The sequence below is a fragment of the Momordica charantia genome, assembly GCF_013281855.1.
Source record: "Momordica charantia cultivar OHB3-1 chromosome 3 unlocalized genomic scaffold, Mcharantia_2.0 BLBB01000003.1, whole genome shotgun sequence".
Lineage (NCBI taxonomy): Eukaryota > Viridiplantae > Streptophyta > Magnoliopsida > Cucurbitales > Cucurbitaceae > Momordica > Momordica charantia.
The window spans coordinates 13,513,531-13,520,862 of record NW_028275161.1 but is presented as its reverse complement, the minus strand read 5'-3'; the positions used below and the strand labels follow the sequence as shown (position 1 = coordinate 13,520,862).

General features: G+C 35.6%; 1 pseudogene; it reads left to right on the top strand.

Annotated features, from left to right (window-relative positions):
- The first annotated feature begins 916 nt into the window (after nt 1-916).
- LOC148212424 (uncharacterized) lies at nt 917-6,598 on the top strand (annotated as a pseudogene).
- The last annotated feature ends 734 nt before the right edge of the window (nt 6,599-7,332 follow it).

The following is a 7,332-nucleotide window of genomic DNA, read 5'->3' as shown; positions in this document are numbered from 1 at the left end:
CCACAGTACCTCAAGTTTCGATTAGACAAGAGGTCAAGACTATAGCGATTCCTAGCTGAAAAAGTTGCACAGCCAGCCAGAACTGATCTGGTTTCTTTGGTCAACTCTGGTGGAGGGTCGATCAAAACTGCAAAAAACGAGGAATCGGTTAGCAGAAGAGCCTAGTTGAAATAAAGAAAGGAACAAAGAGTCTTCAGGCAAAGACATACCCAGTCTACCGAATTCCATAGGGACCTCACAGTAAGGGGCCCCTTCACTAGTCGTCATTAACCAATTCCCCGAAACATAAAACCACCTTTGTTTCCACTTCTTTATGGAGGTTAGGTCATTCACAATTGAATAAAAGCCTTTCTCCATTACCGACTCGTTGACTAATTTCGCAATATCAGGAAAGCAACTTAAATAAAATCGGCCAAGGGCTTTGGATGATTTCTTGATGGTATGGATGGCGAGCATTTGTTCAATAGACAAGATGCAAGTTCTATCTTCACAGAATCTCCACCATAGATACTGGAAGCCCATCAATGTGCCACATCCATTAGGTGTTAATTGAGAAGGAACTAAGTTGACAACGTTGAGAAAGAATTGGGCAAAAGGATGTAAAGGCAACCTTTCAAACATTTAAGGATAGAAACTAAGGCAACCTAACGTCATATTCAAACATTTAAGGATAGAAACTAACACACCCTAATGGAGGTCTGTCAATTGTTTCACCCGCCACAGGGATCCTCAACTCAATGTCATTCAGGATGGAGTAATTATATCTAAGAATCCCTAACAACTCTTCATGATAGCTTGAATGCGAATAGTCAGAGCATTCGCCACTAATGTCCGGTGATTCACTACGTTTACCCCAGCCGGATTTTCTACTTTTTATCGGGGGGTTCTCTAGGGTAGTTTGGGAAGTTGAAGTCCTATGAGAACTAGCATCAAAAGATTTGGTCTTAGCCATTTACGAAGCTTAGGAGGTAGGAAAAAGTTAATATCAAATGTAAGGATTACCTAATGCAGAGTAAGAGAGAAATAAGCACCTAACCTCGTCAATTCACAATAGTCGAAAGCCCTAGCCCTAGCCGTTCAACGGAGTTCTCTGAACAAATTCGAACGCTTATTGGAATGAATCCCTAACCCTACCCGAGTTTTTTTTATTGGAATGAAAGGTAGTCAACTTAATCGAATGCTTAGGAATTATTTTGAGTTTAAATTGTAAATATTTAGGTTTGTTGGAGACTATTTATCGCGGGCCACGTGTCGACAAAAGAAATGTATTGTTATTTAATAATATCTTTGATCATGATACTCTGCGTAATTGTGCTCTTTCTCTCTTCGATCTTGAATTTGAGCCCTATAGATTTAAATTAGTTTATCAACCCTGTATTATTATATTTTTACAAAGTTTTACCTTTTACCATCATTATCCAAATTTAATTATAATTAAAAAATAAAAATACTTCTTATCAACCCTTCCTTGGATTTAAATTGTAACTAGTTAGGTTCATGATCTTTTAAATTTTTTTATAACATAAAATCTTGAATTTTAGATAGAAATCTATTAATTAAATCTTAATTTTGAATTTTTTTCATTAGATTCTTGCCTAAGTTTTTAAGAATATTAATTGAAACCTTTTTAAAGAAAATAGAAACAATTTTTTTTTCAATAAAATAAAAAGAAAACTTAGTAGATATTTTATTTTATCAAAAAAAAAATTAAATATATTGAATTAAGTGTGAATTATATGTTGTTAATTTTTTTTACATATATATAATAATATAATAATATAATACATTATATTATATCATATTAGAAATTATGTTAGTTTACCTTTTTAGTCCCTAAATCCGAAAGCCAGGCAGTAAAGCTCACGTTGTCGACACCTCTTGTCCGTCATGAGTCACCCTCACGCACAGCCTCCCTCCCTCCCTTCTTCATTTCGTCTCTGCCTCTCGCACACTCACAATCTCTCTCTCCCTCGTGACCTCGCCGTTTATTCACTCTCAGCCCGCTCCGCCACCGCTGCACTCCGCTGCCACTACCACTAGTCGCTGCCGTCGCCGCCGCCGCACTCCGTAGCCAGTGCTCGCTCCCGCCCTCGCACGCCGCAACAATCTCTTCTCCTCCGTCGCACCGCCTGCTGTAGTGACGCCACGTCGCCGTCCATCGGTTAGTTTTTCTCTTCTATTCTCTCCGTTTTCTCGCCGGATTCGATTTTTGGAATAAAAAAAATGATGCCTTTTATTTAGAGTTTGTCGTTACACTAAAAATAGTGATGGTAAAATGTAAATTTAAAGAAACAAAGGACTGCACACAAACCTTGGAATGAACTTGGGAAAATGAAGAAACATTATCTTGTGTTTTTAATATTTTGTAGTGGATTTTGTAGTGGATTAGTGACTAACGTTGAATACGGTTAATTTGTGATTTAAATAGAGTTGTTCAGTGTAAATAAATTTACAATTCACCTAAGGGAATAAGTGATTCGTATATTTTATGTGAAAAAAAAAATAAAATTAAAAGAAATATTGTATTTTTAAAATATGGCATAAGCCGGTGGTATTGATTTTAGGATAATAAAATTTAGAAAAAAGAAATCTAGAGCAAAAGCCAAGATTTATGCTAGATTTTCTATTTAATCAATATTGTACTTTTGGAAATTTATTTTAATATGTTAAATTTGAAATGTTATATAATCCATCTTCTCAAAAGTAATACTATGATATTGAAAGAATGGACATCCAATATTTTTTCGATAGATTACCATAGCAGACTTTTCTCTATTAATTTTTCACAAATTATGTGAAAAAATCAGATCAATAGAAAAATGACTCATTCCCCTTTTCTTCCGCTTTTTAAAGGGAATATGAACTTCACACTAGGAATAGGAATAAGAATAGGAAGGTTTCTATTTTTTTCCATGTTAGTTTAGTTAAATTATACCTTATGAGAGTTGTTTAATTGTTAGACTAACCAAGATACTATATTTAGATATTTACTAGCCTTCATATCTTTGCAAGTTTTTTTGTTTCTAGGAAACTTCTCCTTTTAATGACCATTATACGGCATGGTAGTTTCTTTATTGGGATGGTTCTCCGTACGATACCTTTCATGGGATGATCTCATGCTCTTCAAGTTTGACAACAAGTTTAATCATACTGTCCATATTTGATGTACTTTGAATAAACCTTATAATTAGTCTTGACTTGTAGTTTCTTTCTTTTCCATATTATCATCTGCAAATTGTTTACGTCATCATTTAATAAGTTGTCTAATATCAAGACAAGGACAAATCATGGATGAAAAAAAATAGATTGTCTGATTATGAGTTAGAAGTTGAGTGATTCATTGAATTTGGGTTCCATCATGCAAATGGTTCTAAGGTTATACGTTGTCCCTGCTTGAAATGTGGAAACCGTATAGATAAGGATGCTGCAACCATTAGAAATCACTTGTACGAACATGATATTGATCAGAGCTATAGGGTATAGTCTTGGCATGGTGAAGAACATGCACCTAAAACAGATGAGGATAGGTTGAATGGTGAGTTCAATAAGAATCACGAAGATGATAATGATTTGTTCGATGTGATTGACATGGTTCAGACTGTTTATGATGGAATTTCACATGTACCGAAATCGTTTGAAAATATGTTTGATAATGCTAAGAAACCATTATACCCTGGATGTAAAAAGTTCACGAAGTTGTCAGCTTTAGTAAGATTATACAACCTGAAAGTACGATATTCATGGACCAATTCTAGTTTTTGAGAATTACTATCTGTAATTAGTGACCTCCTACCAGAATTGAATGAAATGCCGAAATCCATGTACGAGGCGAAAAAAACATTGTGTTTTCTGGGTTTGAATTATGAGAAAATAGATACATGTCCTAATGGTTGTTGCTTATATAGAAAGGAATACGCACACATGAACCGATGTCCTTTTTGTAGTTTGTCTAAGTGGAAATTAAATAAGGATACAACTAAGGAGAAAGAAGGAGTTCCCGCAAAGCAGCTATGGTACTTTCCGATAATTCCAAGATTCCTTAGACTAATTAGGAGCTTTGATCATGCTAAGAATTTGACATGGCACAGTACCGGTAGGAAACTAGATGGGGTTTTGTGACATCCAGTTAACTCTCCCTCTTGGAGATTAATAGATCACCTTTGGGCAGATTTTGGTTTGGAATCAAGAAATTTACGTTTGGGCTTATCAACGGATGGTGTTAACCCATATGGTGATAGGAACAATAAATATAGTTGTTGGCCAGTGATAACTACAATATATAACCTTCCACCATGGTTGTGCACGAAGAGGAAGTTCTTGATGTTGACCATGTTAATTTCAGGACCGAAACAACTGGGGTACGATATAAATATATATCTAGCTCCGTTGATTGAGGACTTGAAACTTTTATGGGAAGATGGAGTTCAGTGTTGTGATGCGCACAAACAAGAATCGTTTATTCTAAAAGCTGTATTGTTGTGGACTATTAACGACTTTTCAGTGTATGGGAACTTATGTGGATGCACTGTGAAGGGTTATAAAGCTTGCCCGATATGTGGCACTAACACTTCTTCAATACGGTTGGTTCATTGGAAAAAAATGTGTACATGAGACATAGAAGATTTTTACCAAGATATCATCCATACAGAAAACAAAAAAAGGCATTCAATGGTAGGCAAGAGCGTGCAAATGCTCCACAACCTTTGTTGGGAGATGCTATTTTTAGAATACTTACTGACATGAACTTCCCAACTGGCAAGAAAGACGACAATAAGTGGAGTTGGCAAACTGCCAATAGGTATTGGAAGAGAAAATATGCATTCTTTCAACTCCCATATTGGAATAAGTTGCATGTTAGACATTGTCTGGATGTAATGCATATCGAGAAGAATGTGTGTATAAATATCCTGGGAACATTATTGGACATTCCAGGAAAAGGTAAAGACGGAATAAATGCTAGGCTTAACCTCGTTGAGTTGAATATTCGCACTGAACTTGCACCAGTAACGAGAGGGAAAAGAACTTATATATCTCCTGCATGTCACACATTATCAAGAGAGGAGAAAAGAACTTTATGTAAGACTTTGTATGATGTCAAAATTCCTGAAGAGTACTTCTCCAACATTCGAAGTCTTGTCTCTCTAGAAGACTTGAAACTCAACCAGCTGAAATCTCATGATTGTCATGTTTTGATGCAACAACTACTTCCAATCGCGCTACGCTTAGTTCTACCCAAACATGTGCGATATACCATTATCAGGTTGTGTTTATTCTTCAATCTTAGATAAATTGCAAGATGATATAGTGGTTACATTATGTCTATTGGAGAAGTACTTCCCACCCTCATTTTTCGATGTAATGGTGCATCTTACTATTCACCTTGTGAGATAAGTTAAACTTTGCGGGCCTGTCTATTTAAGGTGGATGTATCCATTTGAACGATATATGAAAGTATTGAAGGGATATGTGCAGAATAGAAGCCGTCCTGAAGGAATTATTGCACAGTCATATATAGTAGAGGAAGCTGTTGAATTTTGCACTAAGTTTCTTTCTGGACTAGATGTAATTGGACTTGGCTCGCAAAACAATGTAGAAGAGAGTCTCCGTGATAGGCCTTTATCAGCTGGATCATACGTAAAGCCGAGTGTTGAACATCTAAAGTAAGCTCATATTTATGTACTAGAGAACACCGAAGAAGTGGAACCATATCAAAGGTATTAAGATTTCAATCTCATAAGTATATTTCAGTTGAAGATTTTCATAACACTCAACATTTGTTGCAGACAACACATGAAACACTTGAAAGAGGAAAATCCAAGTAAGTCAAATAATATGAAGTGGCTTCAGAATGAACACACCAGAAGCTTCAGCAACTAGATACGTGATAAGGTGAACAATGTCCATAATTCAGATATCTTGTACATTTGATAGGCATGCAGTATAATCAGATGTGTCCTTTTTTTTTTCCTTTCCATAGGTGATGAGCGAAATTACGGACGGTAAATGCATTTCGAAGACCTTGCGTTGGATGGCTCATGAGCTGAACCCAAAGGTTAGGATGTATGACGGCTATATGATAAATGGATGTTCTTATAGCACAAAACAACGTGACAATATTAGAAGTTTCCAAAATATTGGGGTAAGCTTAGTTGCCACAACAATTCAAGTGTTTAGTGCAAAAGATAAGAATCCAATAGTTGGAGACATGTCATTCTATGGGGTCATTCAAGAGATATGGGAGATTAGCTACAACACATTTAAACTTCCACTATTTAAATGTGATTGGGTTGAAAACCACAACGGTGTTAGAACAGACGAACTTGGATTTACACTAGTTGATATGAATCGTATTGGACACACGTCAGATTTATTTATACTGGCATCACAAGCTAGGCAGGTTTTCTATGTAGAAGATCCAAGTGATGTACAATGGTCAATCGTAGTGACACCCCCACTGAAAGACTTCAATTACACTTATTCCGAGGATGATCTTGATGATTCTTCGCTGCACTATACTTCAATCTCGAAGGACACACCATCGGCTGAAGTTGATGAAAATGGCCCACTATATACAAGAGAAGATTGTGAAGGCACATGAGTTGATATTTAATTATGTATTGAGTACGTGTATGCAATATTTTATAATTTTTTATTTGTTGTTGTGTTAATCAAATTCTAACACGTGTGAACTATTGTCTTTTTTGTTTTCCGTAGGCAATCGGTTCAAGCGGATATACTAGAAGATCTTGTTTTAAATTATTTTGTTATCATGCATCGCTTTGTTCACATTAGACTATATTGAGTTCACGTATTCTGTTTACATTTGCTCTTTTTTAATGTAATATTAGTAATATTACTGAGTTTTTATTTTATTGTCTTATTTAATGTTCAATTACTATTATTGGTTATCTTTACATTGAATTATTTCGGTAGTGCAGTTTTCCACATAACTAAAAAGATTTTGTACCAGAACTACAGAATGACAAATGTAGGCGAAACCAGCAAGACGAGGAAGAAGCGTGGACCTACGTGGTTGCACGAGATTACACGAATTAGCAGCGAAGGTCACTGGCGGGTTATTAAGTATAACGTGTAAGGGCAATCGATTGGATATAATGCGACGAAATTGAAGACTTTTATTGGAATAAGTGTACGACACCATATTCCCATAATATACGAAACATGGAAATCGATTCCATCCGAGACGAAGGAGAAAATTTATGACTTGATACAGGTATCTTTATAATTTTTTAACTAGTTATACTTGGTTTACATATGAACACTGATGTTAAACGGCTTGTATTTGCCATATAGGGTGGATTTGTAGTTGAT